We start from the raw sequence: 21,807 nt of genomic DNA on the forward strand, positions 1-21,807 counted from the left end.
GACACTATCTTCTCTCAGCCCGAAGCATATGAAGTTAGAAGCATAAGTAGCTGTCTAGAGAACGTGGTGTGAAACGTTTCGTCCCTTTCATTCCTCTGACTGCTGTCGTTCTCTCTACCTGAGTGTGTGGGTAGGTCTTTGCAATGACTCCAGGAGCACACTGACTTAAAAACAATGCAGAGAGAAGTAGCATCAGGACACAAATTCTCTTTTACTTGTTCTCCAGATTAAAAAAAAAAAATTTAACCACTTAGAAGTAGCTATTTTCTAAGTTTACAGTATCTAATGTATGGTAAATTATGGTACCATGAATTGAGGGAAGCATGTGAAGGAACAGATGTGAAAAGCTTTTTAATACATGGCAACATTTCATACAGGATGACACTGCCCATTTGGATGCTTACCATTTTTTATTCATTGTGTCTGGTCTACACAATCTAGTTGAAACATCATTCAATGCAGCATAGCCTCTGCTTATTTGGAAGCCTTCAAACTAACTGAAGTGTAATGATCACATTTGGGGTGGTTCTTTTCTGGAGAAAGCAAAGCACAGGGAGTCCAGTTTTCAGAATGCAGAGGTTGAGGTCACCAGGAGCACCTGGAGAGTTCGCGGAAATTTCAGTTGTCTTGTCCTTATCCCATATCTACTGCAAATAGGATCACTGAGTAATGGCACCCAGAAATCTGCATTTTACAACTTTTCCAATTAATATGTATGTATACTAGATTTTAAGTATTACTGCAGGTTAACCTGTGCCATGTAGTACTGATCAAACGTGGCTCAATTCTTGGCCAGACTTGTAGACAATAATACCTAGAAGCAATAACATTTTATGAAACAAAACAAGTGGCATATGATACTGTGAAGTCTCTGGCACTGGCTGTCCAGTATCCACATATGCCCCACTTAGTTCTGGATTAGAAAATAAAGAATGGGATTCAGCCCAGTGGCAACCATGAGCACAGGTGCACAATTTGGAAAAATGAGACCAATTCTATAAAAAAAATCAAGCTAAAGTCAAAGAAGTTTAATAAAAATGTAAATCCCTTTACAATTGGTCCCATGTTTTCCATCTCTTAATGAGCACCTGTCATCTGGTGAATAATGACCAGGCCTCTGAGAGTGAGTCAGGCAAGCAAAAAGGCCCATGGCCGGAGACCCTGTTAGGCATTTTAAAATGAACAATCCATCTAACAAATAAAACCTTGTGCCAGTGATGCAGGTATAATAGTGTAATCTCTTCAGGAAAAACAATATGCAAATAAGTCACAAAGCAAGAAGAGGCAGAACTTTTCACTACTGCCTTAGGTCAAGTTTCCTGGAAACAGGTTCAGGTGGAGATTGTGTGTGGGAGGTTTATTGGGAAGTGTGCTGTGAAACAATTCCTGAATGGGAGTGAGGGAGGCAGACATGGGTAGAGGGGCAATTTGGACTGAGATGCAGGTGCAGATAAAGCCTCAGCCAATCCCACAGCTAACTCTGGAGTTGGACTGCTCCTTGTGAGATGTCCCAAACTGAGCAAGAGGAGCTGAGTCTGTGTATCCTGCATCCTCTTCTAACCATCCAGACATTGTAGGAGGCAACCCCCATTGACTGAGGACAGTTCCAGAGAGGGAGTGAACCACGAGCCGTCAGCAGCCAGCACTCCTAGTAGCCGGGGGAATGAGTTCCCCGTCTTGAAGGAGGAATCCAGTAGTACATCCACTCTAACTCTGTCTGATTCAAGGCCAAAAATTATGGAGCTCAGAGCCACAACAGGCTTCTGATCTTCCACAGTCGGCTGAATGCCCCTGACAGTCCACTGAGTGATAAAGTTAAGGAAGGAAATGATGAGAAGTAATTTGCTGAGGGACTAGGTTTGCATTTTGAGCTGTCAGCAAGTAATGAAGCAGGAATGTCAATCGACAGGTGAATCAAACTTGGGACAGAAGGAAGGGAGGAGGAAATTTGCTCCAAAAAAAGCACTTGCTTTAATTGAGGCTTGTGATGAGATAAGTGGAGAAAGTTTGCAGCAGCCAGAGACTGCTAAGAAGGAAAAAACTTTTCTTGTGGCTGGTGGCTTGGGGTGTGAGAGGTGTTGTGGGACAGAATCTCAGTTCAAAAGTCAAGGAATCAAAGCTACTTTCAAATAAACTCTTCACCTTCAAATAGAGGGTCTCTGTTTTTATATAGGCCCTAGCAATTAATAATTTTTTTTTTTTGCTTAATTACTGATTGGAAAGTGTGTAGGATGCTAAGAGATAATATGTTCAATTGTCCTGTTAAGAAGGAAGAGAGTCTGTCCTTGATGGAAGCAATCGGACATGGATTTTTCTGCCCAATGCAATGTGCTCTGCTCAGAATAACCTCTGACCACTGCCTCTGTGTGTTTAAAGTGACCTATGACTTCGCTCATAGAGGTCCTGCTTTTCTATTGGGGGCCACTGCTGCAAAAGGTGCCTGTAACCAGGTCAAACAATTGAGATTATAAGCACATATGGAGTGAAAGGGCTTTTATAATAAAAGGCCATTTCTGTGACTGCGTTCAAAACTGATAAAAAAAATACTTCTATCTTTAGTGTCTTCTTTGATAGTTCTCTCTCTTTTTTTGTAAAGGACACTTTTCCTTTCTGGTCTTTGAATGCATCTCAGTCTCACTTCAGTCCACAGTGACATACTGAAAGGTGCAAGAGAACTAAATCATTACTGTGTGGCGGTCCAGGAATATATTTTCTAATTAAAATCGCTCCTGAGCTGTTTGTAAATATGTTAGACTGTTCACCTAGCTGCACGTCACTGGCTTGTTTCTATCTTAGGAATGATCATCTCTTCTTTCTCTTCCTTTTATCCCCGCCTCTTGAAAAGTTCCACATCCTGAGTGGCCGAGATCTTTCCGAGTGCAGTGTATATGTAAAAGTCATCTTGATCTCCTAGGAAAAGGCACACATACCATTTGTTTTATTCGACAAGCAGTATCTTAGAGAAAAGGAGAATGGAAAGACAGTGTAGTTTGGTTAGAATGCACTCTTTTTCACAACAGTAAGGGTGGCAGTTCCCACTGTAATCATTGCTCTTAATTGCTAATTGGATTAAATCCTCTCTATTCTACCACCTAAATACTTCTAAAATGTATTCTCTGCTCTTCACTCAGAAACTGCCTCAGGCTGATCTATGGTACCTACCTCCCAGGCTTTATTACAAAACGTGTTAACTACTCTCATTGCCTTTCTCTTGGACCCACTTTGTCCATCCTACACATCGTTGCCAAATTGCTCTTTCTAAACTGCAGCCCTTTGCATCTCCCTCTGTATGAAGTCTTTCAGTGTTTCTCATCTCCACTGAAAAATAATTCATGTTGTTTAGTAAAATATACAAAGTCCTTCAGAATCTGTCTCTAGCCTACCTATCTAGGTCTTCTTTCTTGCCTGCTCCATCCTCCTTTCCACTCTTTGTGCTCTGCCTTTCTTGTACCAGATATTCTGAGCAGCTTGTATGTCCTTCCTATTCACCACAGTGTTTAACACCTCAGTGCTTTTGTGTTTGTGGTTCCCACTGTCTGGAGGAATCTTCTGGACGAATTGTGACACTTCAAGAAATATCTTTGTCCCAACCTCAGAAACTAAAATTTCATTCTGATGAATAGCTCCCACAGTATTTCCCCAGGCTATTTTATGAGTATTGAGGATTTATGTGTTGATCCTGGAATGTGCTTTCTAAAACAGAGCATCCTCTGAGAACCTATTAAACCTCTAGTTTATTTAAATACCCAGACATTCTCAAACATTGAACTTGCATTGTCTTTGCTGCAGTGTCTTCTCAGGTAACCAATGTGGTCATGCAGATTGATGAAACACTGTGCTGTTAAGACCCCAACAATCTCTACGACAATAGAGAAGATGCAGTTACTGAAGGAAGCATGACAAAAGACTCACTTCAGAGAACAGAACTATGCTCCTGAACTTGGAGTGACTGCTAAGCCACATGGATAATTCTAAAGCAGGGGATCTCTATGGATTTCAGGAATGATTTGAGCATGTGTAGCTTTTGCCAGCAGCCGAGAAATGGGAAGGCCCTTTAACTGGAGGTTTGATGAACTGAGTCCTCATCTGGGTCCGCCACATGCAGTCTGTGAGATCCTGGGGAAGTCATTTGACCTCTTTGAATCACGGTGTCCTCATGTGTAAAATGAGGTTTCGGATTTAAGTGTTCTAAAATTTCTTTCCAATGTTTTGATTAAATAGCTATCTATCTGCATCAGATAATGTTAGTCCTCCGCCTCAATCCCTTTGCATCTCTTTTTTCCATTTTTGTGGATCTCCAGCTCCAACATGCTTTCTCTGGCAAGTGCCAGTATGTTTTCTGCTTTTAGGAATATTGTTCTCAGTCTACTGCTCTCGTGCCTCTGGTTGGAGAAACTCCAGGTGCATTATACATTCCTAACCAGGCAAATTATTTCATGATGAGGCTGTGGCTACCTCTGTGGAAGTTCACCTGAGACTACACCCTTGTTTGGCTTCATCTTTCCCTGCCCTGCCTCCCCTCCCACCTTACTGGTCCCTCTGGGAGAGCGTCCTCATTAAATCATTTGCACATGAATCCTTGTCTCAGGATCTCCTTTTCTTTGAACTCATCCTAAGGTATAATTGATCTTTCTATCTATCTACCTATCATCAACCCTTTTTGAGTTGATTAACAATCATTTGGTTTGTGTTTGTGAGAGCCATTCTGGTTAGGGTAAAGAGAGGAAGAAGTGAATTGCCTACCAAATTGTGTTTGATAAAGTGATTGATAAAGATCACTTCTGATGTGGTTCCATTTAAAAAAATAACTACCAAAAAGCTCTCTTTATTAATGTATGGATTTTCTGCCACTAATTTTTGACTCCCTGTGAATGGTTTGGACTAGATTTCTCAAGTAAGCATTTTATAACGTCTATTACTATTTCTAGGAGTTTCATAAACAACCAGCTGGGCAGAGAAGTAACAAGGAAGCGCTATGAGTTTTCTGCCAGTGTTGTCTAGTTTTTACCTCAAAGGCTATTTTTTTTAAATTATTTCTAATTAAATCTCAATGGAATGTGAAATGAAAACTGGAATTTGAGCCAAGAGTACCTGAAAGAACATTTCTGGAAAAGACTTTGCTTGTGCCTTCTGCGTATGTGTAGAGAAAATCAAAACGTATAAGATAATAAAGATGGGTGTAATTGAGCCTCAGAGTGGAAGGCTGATGCTTTCCCTCACTGCGTCCAGCTGATACCCTAGAAGTACAGTTTGTTGCAATTTGCTGTCTATTGTAGACTAAGCCTTATGCACAGTTTCTACCCTGATGTTTGATATGAGTCACGTACAATACATTGAAGCAAGGTATTGAAATAAATAGAATGGCATTTCCCACTCGCTTTCATGCTATTATTTTCTCTGCAAGATGCGTTCTGGTTCCTTTTGTGAATCCTCAGATTGGGTCCTACAAGCTGCTGAGAAATGCAGCCCTTTTATGCCACCCACCGAAGAGAGTTTTTATACAGTCTGTTGTATATAGAAAGCTTGTGGGTGTGCGTGTGTACGTACGTGTGATGGGATGGTTCGGCTGACATTGTACTTGCAATACAAACTATGCTTATCACCAATTATGTGACCACTCTATTCACAAATCATTAAATTATGGGGTTTAAATAGAAATTAAATATCTACAATGTAATAGATAGTTAATTAAATTAATATATATAAATGTAGTTGTCCTAAGCATTAAAAATGGAAAATAGGGTCATTCATTTCCAAATGGCCAGCTGCAGTGCCATGCAGCTACAGATCTGAGGAACTGCGTCGCAGTGACACTGCTCCAGGACCAGAGATGAAACTCTCTTTTGTTTGCATTGAGCGACGTATTATTTTCAGAAAATCAAACTCCAAAACTATGTTTAGCTTCCTAGCTTACACTCTCTGGAGACCCTACCAGCCAGGTATCATTTGCATGTTTTATTTAAAGAAAAACATCCAGTTGAGAACTTAAAAGTCTCTTTCTAATTAAACTTTATACCTCAGAGAATTATTTCCTCATTCTGTCAACTCACATCAAAGTAAAGTTATGCTCATTTCTATGTTTTTTCTTAATTTGTCTTACTTCCTTAAAATGGGTTTAAATATTATAAGCCACTTAACAATGTATGTGGAAATAGGTATAACTCAGTAATCATTATATTGACAATAAAATCAGTAGTCAATACATAAACACCAAAAGGTTAGCTTTCCAAGGCCATGCTTTGCCATCCAAATCAGTTCTTTCTAAGTCTTCATGCTGGTTCACAAATGATGTATGCCATCTCTACAAGGTGAGAAAGTGGAGCAGGATAAATTTTACAGAGCAGATATTGAGCACTGGAAAGTTCACTGTTCCTTAGAGAAATGAGCTGTGCATTTACTGCTTAAAACAAACCTTTCACAAAACATTATTTGGGCACCAGCCAAGCAGAGGAATTAGGGTCATTGGGAAAGAAGTGGATGATTTTAGCCTTTGCCCTTTTTGAAGCTTACAATCTGAATGCCAAGATAAAATGAGGAAGCAGTTTGATATAATGATTAAGAGCCTGAGTATTAGATTTAGGCAGAAATTTATTTGAGTTCTAGTTTGGCCCCTTTTAAGTTGTATGACTTTGTGAAAGCCGCTTACCCTCTATGCCTCAGCTTCCTTATCTTAAAATATAGATACTAATATCTACCTAACAGTATTCTTACTGTTTTCATAAAGGTTGATGACAAGATGTATTAAAGGCGCAAATAATGTACGCACCGTAACTGGTAGTTATTTTCTTTTATTATTATTACTGATACAGATGAAATGATTTATCTTTTTCTACTTCAGCACACTTAGCATACCATATCTGTAATTTGTATGTTTATGATTTTCTTCCTGATTTAATGAGTCGAGTAACCCCCAGATGTTTTCAGAGCAGTGACATCCAGATTTTATAAATCTTTATAACCCCAGAACTTAATCCAGTGGCCAATGCATAAAAGATTCTTAATAAATATTTGTTATTTTAATTGCAGTAAAAGAAAAATATACTCCAAAACAAGGATCCCAATTTTTTAAATGTCTGCTTTCAAATTTTTTTTTCTAGAAACAGCATCAGTAGTAGGAGTACTAGTTATAAGCATTTACAGTAATATATTTATTGAGTAATTTAGACACCATATGGTGTGCTAGCTTAGATGGCTTTAACTCCTTGTTAATAGGTATATGGGGCTCTGGAGTAATGGGTTGCTTGATCCATATGCTATTCGGGAGACAAATTTAGTATATGGTGACCTTGTTACAGGATCAAGGAGCATAAAAAAAGGAACTGAAGTGGAAGAAATGTTTAGGTTAATGCAACAAATCTGAGAACTGACCAATGTGGCAAGGACAGTTCTGTTCCAAAAATAATCAACAATATTATTAGCACTGATGTAATGTTATGAATTATAAGCTTCAAAATTTTCCTTGTTAGTAAAAGCGCCTTTTAAGTAACCTTATGGGGTTTTGAGCCAACAGCAAAGCTCTTTTATAGAAACCCACACTTGAGAAGCTAGCAAAGAGAATGGTTTCTCTGTAATAGGTTCTTGGCCTGGGCTTCCATTTTCAGTTCCAAAAGTCCTAAGGGAAATAAACAGCTGTCCAAATGAAATGCTGAAAGAATATCCTGGACTAACAGGAAATCTTAGAAGGGCATCAAAGCAAATCATATGGATGGAGGTGGTGAATATTGAAGAAGGAGACATAGAAATCTTTAGCCAAAGCAAAGCTTAAAATGACCTGTGAAACAGCACTTGAGATCGATGCAATATTTAAGGAAAACTGACCTCCTTCTCCTCGAAATCCAGGATGCATGTTTTACCAGCCCCTGTGCTATTAGTCTATTTCTTATTATTCTATCTCACTTTTTCTCCCATACTTTTTGCATTTCCTCGTCTCCTCATTCTGAGTGAGTGTAGTCAGTGTCAGGGCTGGGGCCATAGAAGGCATACGGTAGAGGGCACTGCAATGAGGAAGACAGGGAATTGTAGCTATTCCATTATTTTTTCCACCGATTTAAGTATTTCCTGGGCAACAACTAAGAGCAAGGAAAAGACAGCAACAATAATGCTAAGGCTAACTAAAATAACCAACACTTACAGAGTGCTCATGGGGATCTAATCATTATTCTGTTTGCTTGGATTCCCCTCTAGTCTTAACAGCCATGTATGCTGGACACTGTGAGTAGAGTCTTAGGAAAATGGAGGGAAGTTTGCTTTAATTTGAAAACATAAAACTAAGCCAAGATTCTTTAGATAATGTTCATAAGGAGTTTGTGAGTGATTTAGCAGAAAGAAGAAGCATTTCCACGAGGGCTCGTAATAATGATTCCTTTGAACCAGATGTTGAATCTATCGCCTGGCTATTTTGGGCTCTTCTTGCCACTGGACTTATTGGGAAAAAGAATAGAGTTTTGCTATAATCTTGATTATTCAGAGAAAATAGATTGCTGCTACACTTCAGAGACAGGACGTGGTCGGCAACTGGGGAGTATACTCAGCAAATGTTATAAGTTCTGGAAGAAACATGGATAAACTCTAATAATTTTTTTGTTTTATTCACAAAAAGTAGACATTTGAGATCTTGTACCCAACTTCAACTGAAAGAAAAGACACTAATGTTGAGTCTCCATACAAAGCCTGATTTGCTGATTTTTCCCTTCCTCGTTCATCCACTTATTTGAGTGTCGTATAAACACAGACTTACTTCCCGCCCTCCCCCCACCGTAATTTTGTTGAGATCTTAATGGTTTATAACATTGTATAATTTCGTTATACATTATCATTTATCAATTTCTGAATAGGCTTCATCATGCTCACCACCAGTAGTCTAGCTTTTGTCCATCACCTTACATAGGTGCCCCTTTACCCCTTTCGCCCATCCCCCAACCCCCTTTTTGCTTCTTCACTTTATCTTCCTGTAGACAATTGTAAGTGACCAGGGATGCCAGAGACCTTCAGCTGCTTCACGTGATCCACGTCTGTAGGTTTGCCCTGAAAAGTCTGAATCCCTGTACTGCACTTCCAAGTGAAGTTTAGTGCTTGTGGCAATCCTCCCGGTGGGGAGAGAAATGAGCAGGTGAGGCCAAAAACAGCATCTGTGACTTGCTAAGATCAGCTGGCGTTGTGTGCATAATTTCCACTTCAAAGAGTTCAGAGACAGCTTGGTGATAGTTCATTGCAGTTTGGGCTTGTCAACTAGTCAAAGTTATCTTTTGTACCACTACAGTTGATGAAAAGTCATTTTCAATCTTAGGATGTCAGAGCAGTAGAGACCCTCAGAGTTCATGTACTTTCATTTCCTCAATGTGTGAATGAGGAAATTACAACATTCATGTGTTCAGTTTCTTCACTCTACAATATTCATTGAGCTCCTCTTATATGCCAGAAGAAGGATAAAGAGATACAAAATCATTCAGGTTTGGTGAGTTGAAAAGGCTAACTTTTTTTTTCCTTTTTCTTTTTTCTGTGTTCCCAACACTTATTTGAAGTCTCATCTATAGTATATCTAAATAAGTGCTTACTGAAGGAATAGAAGGTGTTTAATAGATGTTAATTTATTAATCAGATGGCTGATTGAATGGATGAAAAAGCTTCACAGAGAAGATGACCCTGTACTGCATCTTGTGGGACGAGTGGGAGTTGGCAAATAAGCAGCCTCAAAGGGAGTTTACAGAAATTAACTAATGTTGCAATCCAGCCAACAGCAAAGACAGAACTAGAATACTTGTCTAGTTTAAAAGTCTTTCTGTTTGAAGCAACAGGATCACTTTCCAAAAGGAAATGTTCTAAAGGATTTAAAATTGCTTAATAGAGAATTTCCTCATAGTGTACAGAAAAAGGAATGTGTTAGGGCAAGAAAAATCCTGAACTGTGTATTATTGTTGAAAATTTCCAGTTATTTTCAATTCTCAACATCACTTACTTCTCATTATGAGGTAAGCCATTGGATTAACTACCTTCCACTCACCCTAGTTCATCCTATCTACTCCCAGCAAATTCATTCCTTAGCATTTCTCCCCACTGGCCTTGGAGAAGTGCAAAAGATTAACATAAATAGAAATAGAGTGTTTTACGTCATAATCATCTTGTTAACCCTGTTATCCCATTGTCACAATACTGCATATAGAAGGAAAAGAGGAAGAGGAGAAAGGGAGTTGTTCGCAATGGGGGATACAAGCAGCCTCAGCTCCTTGAGATGAAGGGATGAAAATAAATCCTCTGTATTACTGAAGCTTGTGAATGCCATGAAATAGTGGGAGCTGAATCAATATATGGCATTTGCAGCAGAGAAAAAGAAAGAAAGGGATTTTCAGAGTTTATTTATCCAGCTACTCTGAAAAATACCTACGTGAACCACTGGGCTGAGAGTGTTGATTCCATTGAATTGGACTTTTTTACTCCCACACCTTTGGAAAGAGATTGCCCCAAAGACTCTTATCCAAAAGCAATGTCTCTCCCTTGTCTTTTGAGTAACCCACTTTGGCACTCCGTCGGGTGGACAAAATACTGATAAAAACCTTTGTTATAGGAGCCACAAATTAATAATTGTCAAAACACTGCTTTGGATTTGTGATGTCCCTCCCCTTGGATAAGTTCAATATGATTTTGTTTACATTAATTATTTCCTCTATTCGCATACAAAGTAGAGATAAGCCACTATCATTCTTTTCATTTTATATATGAATCAAATAAAGACTAATATGTGATGGGGATTGTGAAAATAAGCATCGTTTTATGTGCTGTAGGTTTAACAGGAATCAAAATAGCACTCAGAAATATATGGCAGTGATAGCTATAAAGGATAGTTTAAAGGGACTTTCGAGAATTACCAAGTCTTATTTTTAAGAGCAAGTTTTCTTAAAGATATATTCATTTGTCCCCCAATATTATTGAGTACCTGTTCTGAGCCAGATACAGTTTAGATCATTGAGGCTATGGTAGTGAGCAAGACAGACAGCCATCTCTTCTGATGGATTTGCATTCTAGTCAGAGGAGAAAGAACAGATGCAGCAGGTGCTATGAAGAAAATATTACTGCTTATGGGATAGAGAATGACTACCAAGGATGGGGGGAAGTTGTTACCTTTGGTTCTGTGCTCAAGAAAGTCCTCTCAAGAAATTACCCTTGACTTGAGACTTGATTGACAAGAAGGAGTCACCCATGTAAAGAACTGGGGGAAGAGGAAAGAGCAAATGCAAATGTTTCAGAAACCATTATGGCATTTACCTGTTGGAACAGTAGAAGAAATCCCAGTGTCTGGAGTAAGGTGCACTAGGCGGGTGTATGATACCGGGTGAAGTAGGAGAGGATGGCAAGAGGCAGATCACGGAGGATGTTTGGGACCATTGGAAGGAGTCTGATTTTATTCTAAGGCAAGTGGAATCCATTTGAGAATTGTAAGCAAGAGAGTAGTAGGGACTGATGGCCAATGCGTGATGGTAGATAATTTGACCTATGCCCCTATTTCTAGGGACAAGCCTCCTTAAAGTTCCATTTATTGATTCAACATCATTAAATGAAAGTTTATGACGTGGCTTGCAATGTCTTAGAATTTTAGCAATGAGTAAAACAAGTTTCTATCTTTATTGAATTTACTTTCTACTATGGGGAGACAGACAAAAACTAATAAGAACCATGAATAAAATACAAAGAGTTCATATGATGGAGAGTGATGGAGTGGGATGGTGGAAAGTTTGCTGGGTTGGAGACCTCTAGGGCTCCTTTGGTAACTAATTTCAGTTTTCTTTTTTTCTTGAGATGGTTTTTTAACCCCCACTGGTGAAGAAAGTCTTCCTTGTTTTGCCTGCTTTTATTTCTTTCTGTTACTTTTTATTCTGTTATCCCTATATGTAGTGCACAGGCTTTTTCTGCAGCCCTCATCTCAAGAAAACATATTATCTTCCACACAATAATTAATTTACTCTTTTGCTTTCTTTTCTAGAGACTCTCATTCTCCTAAACTTATCCTCATTTACTCTATTCATTCATCCCTTTCATTATTTTTCTTGCTCTTCTTTAGCCACATAAAAATACAGAAACTTATCCTGGGAAAAAAGTATTAACTCAGGAATATCTTATGCAAAATATAGAATTGTGATTCTTATGAGGAACCCACCAATACTCTTTCCTTCTCTCTGTCTTTCTCTTCCTTCCTTCACTTCCTTCCTTCCCTCTTTCTCCCTCTCCTTCCTTCCCTCTCTCCTTTGTTTCTTCCTTCTTGTCTTTCCTTTCCTTCCTTCTTTGAACTTTCCTTATTCCAAAATACTAGGTAAATACCTTCTCCGCTTTAAAATACTTTAAAAGTAGCTTCTTCATAATGAACTCTTGTGTATAAGTATCTCTTTTCCTGTCAAGAAGCAGTGGGGCAGTGAAAAGAAGACCTTTTTGAAGAATTTTTTAAAGAAGCATTTATTAGCCATGGCTTCCCCTACTTCTGAACTCTAACCTTCAGTATGATTGCTACCTCAGGATTAAGTTCCATTAGGAAAGAAAATCTTAGACATTGTGGAAAATTAATAGTGAGGAAATGGTTTTGCCTATCCACCAGGACTCAGAAAGACCAATTTCTGCCTGCTGCCTTCCCACCACTTCTCTTGGGGTTTTTATGATAAGAAAAAGGGAGCTGTGTTTGGCCACTATTTCAACGATGAAAGGAATATTTTTAAATGGGTGGTTTTATTAGTAGGATTTTCCTAGAAGACAGACTCTCACCAAAAATATCCTTGAGGCTATAGCCCTCAGGGGTGTTTCTGCCAACTGTGTTAGAGTATTTATAAATGTAGGGAATATATGACTTTGTAGAATTTTCATGTTTCTCAAAACGGCTACTGATTTGCTTAACAAAGAGGTAGCAGCAATTTGCTGAAAAGGAAGATGACTTCTTTTAATCAAGAAAAATTAGATGATTAATTTAGATAAATGTTTGTTCTACCAGAGTCCAGCATTTCTGTTTTCATGTGTTCTTCCTTTCTTAGAAGGGTTCCTTTCGGAACCATCTAGAAAGTGCCTGCTGACGTCCCTGAAGAGTGACTATTCAGCCTCTGCTGGAACGCATCTGACAATGAAACTTTTATTACCCTTCGTTCTTGGTTCTACCTTCCAAAGCAGCATAGTCCTTCTACTATACGACATCCTATGTATTTGAAGATGGCTTCCCTGCCTGGCTTCCAGGGGCTTCTGGTTAAATATCCTGAGCTCATTCAATTGTTCCTCATTCAACAGCACTTTGAGGCCTCTCTCCATCTTGGTTGCCTTCCTCTTAAGTCTGATTTTAAATGTCCTCCTTAAAATATTTTAAACAGCGCTACTCAGAAAGCTATGACACTATCTCAGTGTAGAATCAGACAAGGACCTCCCTCACATGAGGTGCTTCCTGTGAGACCCTATATCATCTGGTCTCTCTTTACTTCCCCAGTCACTTTTTCTCCCACTCTCTCCCCTGTGCCCTCTACTCCAAGCATACTGGTTTCCTTGCTGCATCTCAAGTGAGCCAACCACATTTCTGACTTCAGTCGTTTGTCCTGTTCCTCCTGTCTTGAACCCTCTTTCCTCAGAAGGCACAGGGCATCCTTCCTCTTGTGATCAGGTCACCATTGCCATCACCTCAGAGGGGCCTGCCCTGCACATCTCTTTTAAAATAGGCCTCCCCCGACACAATTATCTCCTTATCATGCTTTATGAACACTTCAAATTCCAGACATTGTATTATACATTTATTTCTTTGTTTTTTGTCTGCCATCCTTATAAGAGTATCACCTCCATTAAGGCAAGGACTTTGCTACATTCACTGAGGTCTCTCCAGCGCCCAGAAAAGTACCAAGCATAGGGTGGGAACTTAATAAATATTTGTGAATGTATGAACTAATTTACTATCCACATGCGGATTATCTGTGGGCAGAGGCTACAGAGTAAGATTTTTATTACATATTTAACAGTGCATGTAGCCATACACTGAAGAATTCTCTGGCTCAGAGTGAACCCAAACAGCATTTGGGCTTTCATATGTTAAAGAGTAATCTGTGTGTGTGTGTGTGTGTGTAGACACACGCACATGTATATTTAGAGACACACATACACATGTATATGTATGTATGTATGCATATGTGTGTATGTGTGTGTGTCTGAACAAATAGGTGAACATGTGATTTGGAGACCTTTGCCCAAGCCCGTTAGATTATAGAACCTGGAAAATGACAAAAGTGCATGAAGTGAAGGAAAGCGAGCCAGCGAGACTGCTCACTGCACATGAATTTCTAAGGATACAGTTGTTCTTGAACAATCACGGTCAGTATATCAAAATAAGCGCTTTATTGAGCAGGGTAAAAGGAGTTTCTGGCGAGACTGTAAATTCTCTCCCAGAACATATGATAACTGAGCCCAGGAGCCCTTTTGTCCTGGGGGGAGGGGGCATAAATTCCCTGAAAGTATCTGTCGCAGGGAATTGCTCCGCATTCATCATGTCCGCCTCCTGCATCATTCATGAATGTCATAAGAGTCTAAAGAATTGGCACTTCATAGTGAAGAAGATTAAATAGCCATTATACTTGTCTTTCCTGCTGCACAGTGCTTTCAAAGAGATCCCATTCAGATTGTAGCACCCCTTCCAACTCCTCTCCTTTCTTGCCTCCCAAGGTCTGTAGCATCAGATTGAAGGAGCCTTGTATCGTTAGCCTTACACTTGTTGAGACTGAACAGATCTGCGGACTAGCACTTCAGTTCACTATTCCCCTGTAATGGAGACCTTAGGATTTGAAAAAAATGCCACAAAGCACAAAGTAGATACTTTTCCAGGGAGTAGAGAAATTCCAGCTTTAGCTTAGATCCTGGAGTAATTGAGCTGTAACTTTTTCAGATATTTTCACTTCTCTTTGCCTTCACTTCCTGGTGGACTAGGAGGAATGAATCAGAACAAGACTCCTTTGTATATGATTTGTTATTTTATGTTTTCAAATGTAAGTCTTCAGATCATTATGTACCCACTAAAGCGTACACATGCAGAGTAAATACTGATGCAGCAGAGTATAAGAAACGTGGTCTGACTTCTGTCTTCTCCCCTGCGCCCATTTTTTGTCACATATACACACATATACACAATCTCTCTTTCTCTCTCCCACATACACGTTAAACCTGTTCCATAGTGATTCTTAAAACCTGAACAGCATCCTTAAGTGATGGAGCATAAATGTATGAATTAAAATTGATCAATAAACAAGTTTTTTCTTAAGTGCTTACTTTAGAGACAGCAGAAAGAATACAGAATGGGCAGTGGACTGGAGTCAGAGAGAATTCTAGTTTGGTTCTGCCACTCATCAACTGTGACCTTGGACAAATTTTGTAACCTTGTTGGGGCTTAGTATTTGCATTTGTAAATGAGGACATCAAATGGTGGCTCTCAGATTCTCTTTCTAGCCCTCACGCCACATGATTTTATATGTCTGGCATGGGACTCAGCCATGATGGGAACAGAAAGAAGCACATGACATCACCATTGCCTGCGAGGAAGTCATAATTTAATCGTGTCCATGAAAGCTTTAACTCCCGCTGGGCAACAAGCTCCAGCATAACACAGGTGCTGAGTCTGTATTTCTATCTTTGACTGTGAAATTGGATAATTTTTAAAATAATGGTGTGATCTGTGACTGTGATTTCCACATAATAAACACAAGATGTCTTTTTGCCCCTGCTGTTTGTGGGCTTCTCTCCAAAGTTTATGATTTTAGAAAGAACGTTCACTTTAAAGTATAACTTTGGATGCATGTTGAGGGATCAAGTTAAATGGGCAAATTAGGGAAGTTGGACCATCACTGGTTGTAACCAGTAAGAACACCTGTTTCAGAGGAAATGTGTTCCTTTCTTACTGAAGAAGTCATACCAGCCATGCCTCTAGGTCACCAATTGTTCCAACGCAGGTAGATTCTTTGAGCCTTAATTTGTCCCCTGGAGGGACCTGGAAGTGAACTCCTTGTTCTCTGGAAGTGGGAGGGCCGATTAAAATGCCAGCCTTGGCACTTTACATTTTGCTGCTCCAGCCATGTGAGTCTAATTTGTTCTTGCTGCTGGTTTAAGGGAGATTAAAAGGAGCAAAGCTGTTCTCTGAGTTTCTTGATCTGCACCGTGGCAGGCAGAGTCAGAGGAAATGGGGACAATGGGAAAGGGAATAAATCCTCGAGAGTGATGTGTATGTGATCTCTGGGAAGCAGACCTGGTATTCGTGCAGAGGCTTCAAATACTAGGTCATTTCTTTGGAGAATCTTCCAGTGCCCGGGAAACCCTACCACCTATGCGACACAATGTGAGGCAAAAGCTGAGGCTGAGAGATAAGGACAGACAGGATATATGGCTGAATAAAGAGCTTTCAATTTCCTTTATTTAGTAGATGGACAAGTATCACATCATTAAAAAAAATACCCACATCAAGAAACACCTTTCAATCCGAGTGCACATGGGCAATGTCTGAATCTTTTCACATGATTGACTTAATCAGATGGCCTAATCTAACAGGGAGAAGCACTGTATTAATTTAAATATGGCAGGTGCTATCTAAGTTTATTGCAAGAGCTAAAGACCAATTATCTTGTATTTTTCCATAAAATTGCATTTTCTAAAAAGAGACTGGTGTGTCTGAATATATCCATCATAACAAATCTTCAAGCTTTGATGGAAGTGACAGCTGTTTATTTGCAGGATGTCATATCTGTACTCTTGAATCAATGCTAAAGTCATCATACTAAAACTAAGAAGAGGGCCCGGGAAATAAGTTTTTTTAGACTTGCAGCATGGTTTTGTGAATAAAAGCATAGAACCAGGTGTAGAAAGTGCCTCACTCAGGCTCTGATGATTAGAGGGCAATCTTTGAAAGTAGAGATAATGCAGTCACCTCCCATTACGTCCAAGATGAAGAATAAATAAGAAGATTGTTTTTATCATCAGGACCTGGGGAATTGGCTCACTTTCAAGGGATAGAGAGTTCTGAGGGGAGACAGAAAGACCGAGATGGAGGATGTGTCTGAGATATATTTAATTAGGCAGGTGGGATAAGAATCAGCAAACAGCAAAGGGCAATTGTCTTGCTAAAAATAATAAAGGAAGAAAAATAGAAGCTATAAGTTGAGGCTTTGGAGAGGATAAAATATTAAGAAAATTAGGAGCGTACATCTTCAGAGGAGATCAGTTTTAAAAAGTATACTATAGGGGCCGGCCCCGTGGCCAAGTGGTTAAGTTCGCGCGCTCTGCTTCGGCGGCCCACGGTTTCGGCGATTCGGATCCTGGGCACGGACATGGCACCGCTCATCAGGCCATGCTGAGGCAGCATCCCACATGCCACAACTAGAAGACCCACAACTAAAAATACACAACTATGTACCAGGGGGCTTTGAGGAGAAAAAGGAGAAATAAAATCTTTGAAAAACAAATGTAAACTATAAACTGGTTACCAAAATATTGATAAGGCAATGGTGTGTTTGTCCATTGGTAAGAGGTGAGGGATAAAGTTTTGTTGAACGAATAATGAAAAATGACTTTGACCACCAGCAGGCAACTTTGATCTATTTTGTTCTCTTATGTGACTCCTGGCTGTAGACTATCTTTGTTTTAAGAAGAGCAAAACCATTTGGCCTAACGTTCCTGGAGATTTATTTTATTCAAAAGAATGGAAATGTTATGGTTATTAAGCAGAGTCAATTACTATATCATATTGTACTCTCCTGTCCCAAGTTTTACCCACAGATAAAACAGAAAACCTAAGGGCTCAACAGGAGAGGAGTGCTGAGTTAGAGCCCATCAGCTTGTGGAATATCATGCAACCTCTTAAAATGACAAATAGAGAGGCCACCCAGTAGCACAGCGGTTAAGTACACACATTCTGCTGCAGCGACCTGGGATTCCCCGGTTTGGATCCCAGGTACGGACCTATGCACCGCTTGTCAAGCCACACTGTGGCAGGCATCCCAAGTATAAAACAGAGGAAGATGGGCACAGATGTTAGCTCAGGGCCAGTCTTCCTCAGCAAAAAGAGAGGATTGGTGGCAGATGTCAGTTCAGGGCTAATCTTCCTCAAAAATAAATAAATAAATAAATAAACAAATAAAATGATAAATATAATAAAAAAGAGAGAGGTTCAAATACTATTATAGGAAAAGGATGCAGAATTTTCTAAGCACTATTATTACAACCATATGCAAACTATGTTTTTCTGTAGACGAAGAGCAGAGAGAAAGGCAAATGGTATATGTTCAATGGGTACTATTTGAACAAATCAATTTACGTAATCTTTCAGGTCCTTCAGATGCCAAGTAATACACATTTGGGAAATAGCTGAGCAGGATCTGGGTGCATGCTATGATGACACAATAACACGGTCTCATTTGGGACTTAAAATTATGACACTGGTCCTTCATCCTCCTGGATTTTTAACCAAACCCTTGAAACATTATCCTATAGGCACGAGAAACTCAATAACTCCAAAATTAATCACTTTCACACCCTAAGCTATACTTCCTTTTTTATCTACAGGTTTTTTTTGCCCCAACTTGAAATCTCTGACTAAACCTCAACTCTTCCCTTTTTTCTTCTGCAAATATCAAATGGATCACCAAGTCCTTTTATTCTTCACGTGTTTGATATCCACTCCTTCCCCTGATTTCTCACAGTCACTGACCCAGTCTCAACTTGCATCTCTCGTGTTCTGGTTATTGCAATGGCCTCCATCTAGATCCACGTGCACACGCTTTTATCTCTTTCCATCTTCTACTCTGCAGCCAAAGTTATTTTCTTCAAACACAAATAAGATCATGCTTCCCCAGTGACTTCAGTGGTCATTTTCAAACTTTTTAAACATTAAAATTGTTCTTTAAAAATGTTTTATGCTGGAGTGACTTTAACATATCTACTAAATAGAAGTTATGTGTTTCAGAAAGCTTAAAAAATTATTTGATGGGAAGAACTCTATTGTAGGTATAATCCTTGAAATATCTCTGTTAATGAAAAAAAAACAAAATAAGGAAACCACTTGGCTTGTCTACTAAGATACTAAGGTACACATACCTTAAGATGACATTCAGTACTCTGCACAACAATCTCTGGCCTGTTTTCCAGAGCTGTCTTTGCTGTTCTCAGCTCTTCAGCCTACACACCAACCAAAAGAGAGGATGCTGTTTGTGTGCCCAAAATACGCTGTGCTCTTTCACATCTTTGCTCAGGGCCTCCAAGTAGAATGCCCTTCCTCCTGTTTAAAATCAAGTAAATACTCCTTTACCCTGAGACTCAGTACAGATCTTTTCTTATTTCTTTGACATATTTTCAGTTTGTTTTTCACAAGCTTCATATTTTTTCCCAGTTTTGTTGAGATATAATTAACGTATAAGGTTATATTAGTTTGAGGTGTACAGCATAATGATCTCATTAATATGTGGAATCTAAAAACAACCAAATCCAGAGAAACAGGGAAACAATTGGTGGTTGCCAGAGGCAAGGCATGGGAGGTGGGGGAAATGGGTGAGGTGGTCCAAAGGTTCGAACTTCCAGCTATATGATAAATAAGTTCTGGGATGTAATGTACAGCATGATAACCATAGATCACAATACTGTATGATATATTTGAAAGTTGCTAAGAGAGTAAATCTTTAAGGTTCTTATCACAAGAAAAAAAATGTTTATATGAGGTGATAGATGTTAACTAAATTTATTTTGGTAATCATTCATGTATATATATGAATATATATAAAAATATATATACACAACATAAATATATATATATATTTATATATATTCATATATACTCTAAAATTTATAGTTTCCTTCATGTAATTTTTCTTTATATAGCTTTCTTGTTGCATCATTTCAAGATATCTCATAGGTTTTTGTTACTGCAGTTGGGATTTCTCCCCTTCATTTAACTTGGTAATCACTATTATTAAAATAAGTTATTGATTTTTTTATTGTGGTAAAATATACATAATGAAAAAATGATCATTTTAACCTTTTTTTTTTTTGAGGAAGATTAGCCCTGAGCTAACATCTGCCCATCCTCCTCCTTTTGCTGAGGAAGACTGGCCCTGAGCTAACATCCGTGCCCATCTTCCTCTACTTTATACGTGGGACGCCTGCCACAGCATGGCTTGCCAAGCAGTGCCATGTCCGCACCTGGGATCCAAATCGGTGAACTCCAGGCCGCCAAAGCGGAACGTGCGAGCTTAACTGCTGCGCCACTGGGCCGGCCCCATTTTGACTATTTTTGAGTGTACAGTTCAGTGGCATTAAGTACCTTCACATTGTTGTGCAACCGTCACCACTATCTCCAAAACTTTTTCATCACCTCAAACTGAAACTACACCTATTAAATTCTGATACCTACTACCACATGATGAAACTTGAAGATATTATGCTGAGTGAAATAAGCTGGATACAAACAGACAAATATTGTATGATTCCACTTACGTGAGATACCTAGAACAGTCAAATTCGTAGAGATAGAAGGTAGAATAGTGGTTATTAGGGGCTGGGAGGAAGGGGAGAATGGTGAATATTTTAATTCCTTTTTAATGCTGAATAGTATTTGTTAGTGTGTGTATACCATTATTTTGTTTATCCATTCTTTCGTCAGTGGGCATTTAGATTGTCCCCACTTTTTGGCTGTTGTGAATAATGCTGCTATGAACTTTGGTGTATGATATATATTTGAGTCGCTGCTTTCAATGCTTTTGGTTATGCACATAGAAGTGGAATTGCTGGATTGTATGATAATTCTACATTAACTTTTTGAGGAACTATCATACTGTTTATCATAGTGGCTCCACCATTTTACATTCCCACCAGCAGTGAAAAAAGGTTGCAATTTCTCCACATCCTTGCCAACACTTATGTTCTGTTGTTTTGGTAGAAGGCATCTTGATGAGTATGAAGTGATAACTCATTGTGATTTTGATTTGCATTTTCCTAAGGATTAGTGATGTTGGATACCTTTTCATGTGCTTATTGGTCATTTGTATACTTTCTCTGGAGAATATATGTTCAAATCCTTTGCACATTTTTTAATTGGGTTGTTTTGTTGTTGCTGCGTTGTAGGAGTGCTTTATGTATCCTGGATATTAATCCCCTATCAGATATATGATTTGCAAATGTTTTCTCCTATTCCATGGGTTACCTTTTTACTCTGTTGATAGTGTCCTTTAATGTATAAGTTTTTAATTTTTTAAGTCCAATTTAATCTATTTTTTTAAAGATTTTATTTTTCCTTTTTCTCCCCAAAGACCCCCAGTACATAGTTGTATATTCTTAGTTGTGTGTCCTTCCACTTGTGGCATCTGGGATGCCACCTCAGCATGGCCGATGAGCAGTGCCATGTCCATGGAGTCAAACCAGCGAAACCCTGGGCCGTTGCAGCAGAGCTCACAAACTTAACCAGTCGGCCACAGGGCCAGTCCTTTATTTTTTCTTTTGGTGTCATATACAAAAAATCATTTCCAAATTCAATGTCATGAAGCTTTTCCCTATGTTTTCTTCTAAGAATCTTGTAGTTTTAGCTCTTACACTTAGGTCTTTGATCCATTTTGAATTAATTTTTACATATGGTAGAAGGTAAGCATCTAACTTCGTTTTTATGTCTGTGGATATTTAGTTTTCCTAGCATCATTTGTTGAAAAGATTCTCATTTCTCCATTGAATGGTCTTGGCACACTTGTAGAAACTCATTTGGCCATCTACGCAAAGGTGACAAGCTATTGATTTTTATGTATTTATTTTATATTGGACCAACTTACCAATTGATCTCATTAATTT

General features: G+C 38.9%; 1 protein-coding gene and 1 long non-coding RNA gene across 45 annotated transcripts in view; one reads left to right on the plus strand and one right to left on the minus strand.

The window, feature by feature from the left end:
* Positions 1-21,807, plus strand: part of NRXN3 (neurexin 3) — a 1,503,251-nt gene that overhangs the window by 1,128,755 nt on the left and 352,689 nt on the right. The window lies entirely within an intron of this gene.
* Positions 3,717-21,807, minus strand: part of LOC139079427 (uncharacterized) — a 38,305-nt gene continuing 20,214 nt past the window's right edge. Inside the window, exons 3-4 of the long non-coding RNA XR_011533076.1 lie at positions 19,075-19,155; positions 3,717-3,859 (exon numbers count right to left, since the gene is read on the minus strand). This is a non-coding gene — a long non-coding RNA (uncharacterized lncRNA). The remainder of the gene's footprint in view (positions 3,860-19,074; positions 19,156-21,807) is intronic.

Source organism: Equus przewalskii, chromosome 25 (genome assembly GCF_037783145.1).
Source record: "Equus przewalskii isolate Varuska chromosome 25, EquPr2, whole genome shotgun sequence".
In the NCBI taxonomy this organism is placed as follows: Eukaryota; Metazoa; Chordata; class Mammalia; order Perissodactyla; family Equidae; genus Equus; species Equus przewalskii.